Here is an 8,645-nt window from a genome sequence, read left to right as displayed (position 1 = left end):
ATACTTTTTATTTTTCAACCTCTAAGAATAACACAATAAAAGCTACATTATCTTAGCAATCTCCTATCTCTTGGTCTCTCTCATGCTTGTTTAAAGCTCACTAAAGCTGCTCAACGATCACCAGTGATTACCTTACTTGCAAATCCAATAAATTTCTCTCCATTCTCCTCTTAAGTCTCTGCTGTGAGACTTAAGTTCGTGGTCCCCACTGAGAGCTGAGCTGGTTTATTACTCTATTTAGTTTGAGCTGACCCTCCCCCCCATCTTTCATGATTCGATCAAGCTTTCAAAGAAGCCTACATCACAGTCAGTAATGAAAATAGAAAAAGCCACTAGATTTGATGTTATATACCCAGAAGTTCTTATTCACTCTATGGATCACTGACCAAAGGCCACAAAATTTCCAAATTGAAACCATGAATGAGAAGAAATGTTAGCCGCTGACTGAGGCACCTTTGTCCTGATTCCCAGCAGCCCATGCCTCTCCGGTTTGATGTGCCTCAGCAATGTTATTTTGGGTTAGTTACTAGGCAACTCTGTCTATGAGTCATGGGAGAGCGCTTGGCAGCACCACCATCAGTGTCATCTTTCAATAGACTTAACACAATAGCTAAACACCAGTCACCTTCTTTCCACAAAGGCCTATGTCAGAAATCAGGAAGCTGGTTTCTGTAGGATGAATTTATATCGTAGGACTCATAATTGGCTTTCATTTAACTTCAGAAATAAATATCATTTAGGCTATTATGGAAATAAATGGCTTACTAAAATGGAGTCAATAAGGACTATGGAGTAAAAATAAATAGAAATCCCTAAGGTGGGATTGTCAATAAATAAGATACCTCAGGAAGATTATTCTCGCATTCAAGTCTCCAGGATATAGCTTGGGAAATCAGCTACTGTCTTCACTGAAACAGCCGACCTGATTCTTCTCTTCCTGGTGTTTAGGACAACATAGACTGTAATCTTAGTAGACAGAAACCTTTTGTTACTCTTAAACAGGTCCAGTTATTCCTTTTGCCTAAAAATCTGTCACATCCTAAGATATAAAAGTTACTACGGATTGTGGATTTGGGGCCCGAGAGGAAGGAGGTGGGTAATAACAATAAAGGCAGAGTTTTCACAGGCATATCAACTGCCCAATAGACACGGCCTGATCAACATGCTAGAAGTGACTTTCAACATTTCACTCTGCTCCTCTCTCTACCAATTTTCTCCCTTTGAGTCCCTAGCACCATCTACCACACTCATACTGAAAACAATCCTCATCTCTACCCTTTCCCTTCATCATGGCCAGCTTTCAGTGCACATGAGCTGTGCAGGTGCACAGGATCCCATTCACAGAAGGGCCCCACACTTGGTCGAATACTCTGATGTCACCACTGGAAATTACTTTTTTTCTTTTTAAACTTTGTTTGTTTGTTTGTGTGAGAGAGCATGCAAGCAGGGGAGGGGGAGAGTGAGAGGAGGAGAGAGAGAATCCCAAGGAGGCTCCACACTGTCAGCACAGAGCCTGATGCGGGGCTCAAACTCGCAATCCGGGAGATCATGACCTGAGCTGATCAATATCAAGAGTTGGATACTTAACCAACCGACCCACCTGGGCACCCCACCGTTTGAAATTCTTAATAATTTAAAAACAACGTGCCCTGTGTTTTCATTTTTCACTGGAGCCCACAAATTATTTAGCCAGCTCTGCCTTCCATTCCTCACTTGAAATTAGCTGCCATTCCTATCCATTCTAGCTCCTAAACGAATCTAAAAACATCTCAGTTCTTTATCCCACCTTCATGGTTCAGGCCTTTGGCATCCTCACACAGGAACCTGACTGTGACAGGATTTTAGGGAAAGTGTCTCCTTGGAAGTGAATAGTTACAAGTAGGAGGTAGCAGAGAAGAGTAGGAGAAAGAACATTCCAGGCAGTGGAAACAGCAATAGATAGTTCTGAGGTCAGAAAGAAGATGGCAGCTGGATGGAAAGAGGCCCAGAAACCCTGGATAGTTTCCCTGTATTCCTTCTCTTCTCTCAGTCACCCCCTGCATGTTATCCGGATCTTGGACTTCTCATTAGAATTCCACCCTCCTGGCCCCATGTACATCTGAATCTAAAGAGAGACTTTACTGTTATTGTTTTTGAACTGGGGCATGGTGGCACACAATCAGTACTTGGCCCTGGAATCTCTACCCATCTAAAATGCTCCACCATTAACGTCTATTACCTAAAGTAGGGGTAGAGGTCAGAGCGTCATCTTATGCATTAGCCACATATGAAACACATTAGTATTATTATCCAACCAGGAAAAACAAAAACAAAAACTATGTTTCTCTACGGAGCACAGGCTTCTTCTCTCCAGACCTGCAACTCCCTACCTACACAACCCCCCAAGGTGTTTATTTCTATATTACCACTATCATCGTGGATAGGCTGAATTTTGGATAGAGTCACTGCCTTCCTTCTGAGTGTTCATGTAACCATCTTGAACATTTCTACTTCAGGACAAGCCACATTCACTGGATGGTTAGAGGGAGGAAGGAAGAGGAAGAAACCAGAATTCTGGACTCCTAAGGAGGTCTGCAAATTAGCAAGTGAAGGTATTTGAAACAAAACACCCACCATCGTCACCAAAGACAGCTCACCTACATCTATAGGTTCCCCTATATATTTTTCCCACCAGAAATTACCAGCATGTCCCTAAATGAATGAGTGCCAGTATGAATCGGGCCCACATTTCTCCAGAGAAAAGCCCGAGTACTCTCTTTCCAGCCCTATGCAAGAAAATGAACCAAAAGCAGCAAGGTCAGCCATCCCAGCCTCTGTGTGCCTATCTGCTCCCTGCCTGGATAAAGGAAGATCTCGCTTATTCCTTCCTTTCCCACTGGAATTGACAGATTCGCATTTGTGCTGGTTCACTGATTCTAAAAGGTCAGGACAGGGCAACCATAACTCCCTCCAGTTACCCAGAAGAGCTGAACTCAGCAGACCCTGGAAGAGTCTCTCCACAGACTCTTCTATAAGCAGTCAGTGTAATCCAGTCATCTATGTACGTGCAAGACTAGAAGACTGAGTCATTCTCAAAAATGAAAAGTAGACCAAAAATGAAAGATCTCCCAGCCACCTCCCCCTCTCCAAGTAAGGTCATTCCAACTGGATAAGGTGTTCTAGAATCAGGAATTCAAATGTATTACCACTTCAAAATAAAGTGTTATAAATGTACTCAGCCAAAGACAATGTGTTCATGTTTTTAACTGTACTCATATTAGAATATGAAAAAAACTAAGTTTGCTTTAGTTTTGCATTTTAATTCCTAGCTTAATATATTGAGAATGTTCATAATATCCCTAGGAACAATGTAGGGAAGAAAAGAAGGGAATCACCCCTCTCCATTACCCATATAACCTTTATTTACTATGAATTCAGAAATATATAATGTTAAAAAATTTGGCAAATTCACATTTAATGTCAGTAAGAACATTAACTGATTTCTGTTCTTTGCATTCACCTTTTTGTTTTTATTACATTTTCAAGGTTTTTTTTTCCTTTTTTTCTCTTGAGTTTAAATTTTTGATTCTCATTTCCTATTTTTAATCTGTTACCTCTGTGAATTTTTTTAAACTTGTAAACCATGACATTCTGTATACAATATTCAAGAAGAAGCCAATTTTATCTTGCACACACACACACACACACACACACACACACACGAGTCTGATCACATTACCCTTTGTTTTTATGGTCACACTACTTTTGACAATGCAAAGTGCATTAAAATTAATTTGCATTACACTGAACCATTAATGAATTAATATTAGAAATGTATTCCAAGGAAGTAGGAATGCCTTACTCAAGGTCAACTGCTTTTGAAATTCCTTGGCATTGAAAACATATGAGTGATACTTGTAGAGAGTATCTGTGCACCGCATGTAACTGCATCACGTAATGATTGAAATAGACTCCCTTGCGCCACCCCACGCTCGGCACCTGATGGTGTGCGCCTTGTACTACACCTCCTGCCTTCTCCGTGTAGACGAGCGAGTAACTGTATTTTCTAAATTCTCCTACAATAAATAATGTATTTAATTACAGCTTAACATTTTTATAAGAATCTGGCACTTATACAATGTATAAAGTTTGATTCACAGAACCGAGATGTAAATTTTATATTCTTATTTGCTACTTTACACTACCATGCAGAACAATGACTTCAGTATCACTTCTTTACACGAATGTCCTTATAACTCATGGTTACTCAAGTCCATCCACAGCGCCCTAAGCCCCAAAGCCTTTTAATTTTGCCTTTATTTTACTTAGAATGTTAAACTTAATTCTAAAGTATATAGAAATTGGGGCGCCTGGGTGGCTCAGTCAGTTAAGCATCCAGCTTCGGCTCAGGTCATGATCTCACGGTTCGTGGGTTCGAGCCTCGGGTCGGGCTCTATGCTGACAGCTCAGAGCCTGGAGCCTACTTCAGATTCTGTGTCTCCCTCTCTCTCTGACCCTCCCCTGCTCATGCTGTCTCTCTTTCAAAAATAAATAAAAACATTTAAAAATTTTTTAAAAAAATAAAAATAAAGTATATAGAAATAAGATGATGGTGGTACTGGAGATATAACAGTAACAACAGTTAACAATAACATTATAGCAACTAACACTTAAATAGCATTTGCTATTCATCAGGCATTTACATAAATAAGCCTTTATAGGGGCACCTGGGTGGCTCAGTTGGTTAAGCTTCTGACTTCAGCTCAGGTCATGATCTCATGGTTTGTGGGTTTGAGCCCTGCATCGGACTCTGTACAGACAGCTCAGAGCCTGGAGTCTGCTTCAGATTCATTCTCTCTCCCTCTCTCTCTCTCTCTCTCTCTCTCTCTCTCTCTCTCTCTCTCTCTGCTCCTCCCCCACTTATACTCTCTCTCAAAAATAAACATTAAAAATTTTCTTTTAAATAATAAGCCTTTTATATACATTAGTTCAGTGCTCGCTTTGGCAGCACATATACTAAAATATACACATTACCTCATTTACTCCTATAACCTTGGTACCACAGATCTTTACTGAATCTTCTGTTCAAATTTTGTTCTTTGTGAAACAGTTGAAAGCTTACAATAACATAGGCTCTGCTGTGTCTCCCATGATCTCCCTGCTTAAAGCAATGCCTACAATAAAGGCTTCAAAGGGCTCTGTAGTTCTAAGAAGTTCTAGGTATCCCTCTCTCTGTGGCCTCAACACTGCTATTTCCTACTAGCTAAGGGCTAATTGCACTGGTACTGCTCTCTCACCCTAGTAGCACTCTCCAGGCAAATACTACTGGCAAATACTACTTCAGGTGCATACTTCCACCAAGACTACAGTCTCCGCCAGGTGCCAGTGCCCCTGCGATGGCATTGCTGGCTCCATTAGAACATCAGCGGGGGCATACTACATGTGGCTACATGAATTGCTGGAATTCCTATGTTGAATGTGTCTAATTATATCTGCGTGTATATTATTTTGGACATAGACTTTATTACTTTTACCAAGGGTTAAGGATAATTACAGAGTTACATGGCTAAGTAGGTAGAATTTTCTTCTCCTGTTCTGCATTACACTCCCTTATAGCAGAAATCCAAAACACTTAGCTTGTACCCTAATATTTTGTAGGGTGTTGATATAAAAGAACTTTTACTGCTTCCTCTTTATACTTCTCCCTCCTTCCTACAAATCCTAAGTATGAGTTCAGGCAAAAATGAGATGACATGCCTGAGGAGCAATGCCCCATTCTTCTAGAAGCTTGTCTTTCAGAGCAAAGATTTCTCTTTCGGGGGCCAAATTTGTAGACTTATCTATTCCCTTTCCCTTAGGATAAGTTCTTTCTCACAAGGCTCTCAGGTCCTTTAGAAAATCTCATCCCAGCTGACCTTTCTCATTAGTTCAGAGTATATGACAAGCCATCTTCACCCAAGAAGTAACGAAATAAATTAGGTCTCAGGTAATTTCACTGCATCAAGATAATCGCTGCTGATTATTGGCAAAACAGTTTTCTCAAAAGCCATACATAAGGATTAATTTAATGTTTAACAACCATTAAATACATAAACTATGGTGCTCGCAAAACATGCCTCCTCCTCCTTGTCATTTCCTTGTTCTCTTGCATTTACGCTCAGATATTTAATTAATTTTGGACAAGGGTATGAGTGGAAGCCGAGGCATAAGAAAGTAATACACAACGGGCTGCTCTTTCTCTGCCATGACTGAGGTACAACCGTGCATGTATAAAATGGTAGAACTTCCATCAGCCCAGGATCATGATTTATACCATTTGCTGATTTCTATAATATGAATATTCCAACATGGCCAACTTCAAACTATTAACATGAAGTTACTTCATGAGAACTTGGGAAGATATGAACATAACTGGCTCTCAACCAGTTTAACGATGCCCCACAAATTACCGTAAGTTCCAAAAGAAGAAGATATACCTATAATTTAGGGAGAGAGGCAGAAATCATAGCCCTATAAAATATAGTAAATAATATTCAATGTAGACTTGGTTGAGCTTAGACATCTACATAGGTAACACTGTCTAAAGAACTGAAAAGTATGAAGTATTTGTTGCATTTGAATAGTCTATCGTGGAAAGAAGATTTCATTAATACATTAAAGATAATAGAATGTGTCCCATATTCACTTGTAAAGATAGTCAAAGTGAGCATGGATTCAATCAACATTTTACTAAATGCACATTATTTTTCAGGAGTAATGCTGGTGGTGTTCACACATCTTACCCCATTACACCACAACCCCCCCTTATTTTATCTCTATTTTTGCAAATTAAAAAATGAGGCATAGGCAATTAGCAAGATATACAAAAGAGACTTGAATCCAAATTCTCAGCCTCCAACCTCAAAATGCTACATCTGGGATCACAAGGTCTCTATGGTCTCAAACAAAAACAGAAACAGTAACAACAACAAAAAAGTGACTAGAATGTAACAGGATATAAAATTTTATTCTGCTGAAACATATTGTAACATTTTTCAACAACTGGGTAGTAACACTCAAAGACGTTAGACACCAAAAAGAGTACAGAAAGATTTTGGAGTTTTTCATTTTTCTCCCTCACTTCAGTGCAATCAGTGAACATTTAAGAAGCTCCTAAATGTTACTTTTTCCATGTAAAATAATATTTGTTATTAATAAAAAAACATCTCTACCATAAAGAATGATTTTTTTTTCTAGTTAACACAGATTAATAGGAGTTTCAGGTATTTAGTGATTCATCACTTATATACAACACCCAGTTCTCCTCACAACATGTGCCTTCCTTAGTACCCATCACCCATCTAGCCCGTCACCATCCACCTGCCTCCATCAACCTATAATTTGTTCTTAATCATTAAGAGTGTCTTGTGGTTTCTCTATTCTCTTCCCCCACCTTTTTCCATCTTTTTTGTTTCCTAAATTCCACATGAGTGAAGTCATATGGTATTTTTCTTTCTCCGATTGACTTATTTCACTTAGCATAATACATTCTAGCTCCATCTATTACAATCTAATAATTTGACACTATAAATCAGTCTTTATAGGATATTCTTACTGTGTAAGTCCTTCAAAAATTGATATTATCTAGAATACGTAAATAAAACATACTCTCTGTTGCTAAAAAATGGGGAACCAGTTTGGAACATGAAGGCCCATGAAAGGTCTCTCTTTTTCAATACATCTTATTATAGTTTAACTATATTTAACCATAAAGATGCTAAAAGTTCATTTAATTTTTTTTTATTTTTAGGTAAACATAACTAAAGAATTTAATTAACAACTTAAATTTTCTGCAAGAATAGTTGATTTTATTCTCTCATGGTATTAGAGACATTTTTTACAATGTCTACCAAGAGCATCATTTTAAAATTTGCAGAAGTGCCCTGAATTCATTTCATTTTCAATGCAAACAGAGTAAGTTTTCTTATTCCCAAAACTCTTTTTTCAACTTCAGCACACCAAACAGCAAATTAGTCTCACCTATGGATAAGAAGACAGGATGAGCAGTGGAAAGTTCATTAAACTGTTCTTTCTGAAGTTCTTCAGGCTGAAGTTTACATAAGGCTGCCTGAAGATGGTATGACTTGGAATAAGGTTGAAAATGCACTTAAGAAATTAGTTTCAGAAATCTCTCTTCTGTCTCTTCAGAATTTTTATCAGATGTTGCTGCTTCTCTGAGATCTCTTACTGAAATTTTTGTTCAGGCTTTAAGCATACCAATCTGCAATGCCGTTCATAAAGTTATTATCCTAAGTAAATATTTAATTTTGGAATAGTCACTTGCCCTCTTTCTATACGTTGCCCTCTGGTACTCCTTAGAAAGATAAACAACTGGTCTAGAACAAGACTGACGTTCAGCCTCTTAGATTCCTAGCCAAATACATCTTAACATCTCCCCATCTTGAACAGAAGATAAATGGTTGTAATAGCTTTTAAACAGCTTAAAAGGCTTTTAAATAGCTTTTAATAATGCCCAGTGCCATCAGAGCAACAATTCTGCTACTGTCAAGCCACCCTAGCGGGTAATGCATAAATGAGAATATACTTTCCAAATGGAATTAAAGTCTTGAGACTATTGAAAATATTGGTATTTAAAAGCAGCAGTTATTTATTTTTAGACTTCACTT

At 38.4% G+C, this 8,645-nt stretch overlaps 1 pseudogene; it reads left to right on the top strand.

Moving 5' to 3' along the window:
• The first annotated feature begins 3,936 nt into the window (after window positions 1–3,936).
• The window catches only part of LOC115291217, a 56,380-nt pseudogene continuing 51,671 nt past the window's right edge, over window positions 3,937–8,645 (top strand).

This window comes from Suricata suricatta, chromosome 5 (assembly GCF_006229205.1).
Source record: "Suricata suricatta isolate VVHF042 chromosome 5, meerkat_22Aug2017_6uvM2_HiC, whole genome shotgun sequence".
Taxonomy (NCBI): Eukaryota; Metazoa; Chordata; class Mammalia; order Carnivora; family Herpestidae; genus Suricata; species Suricata suricatta.
Note: the sequence above shows the minus strand (reverse complement) of the source record. Positions and strands in the feature narration are given on the sequence as shown.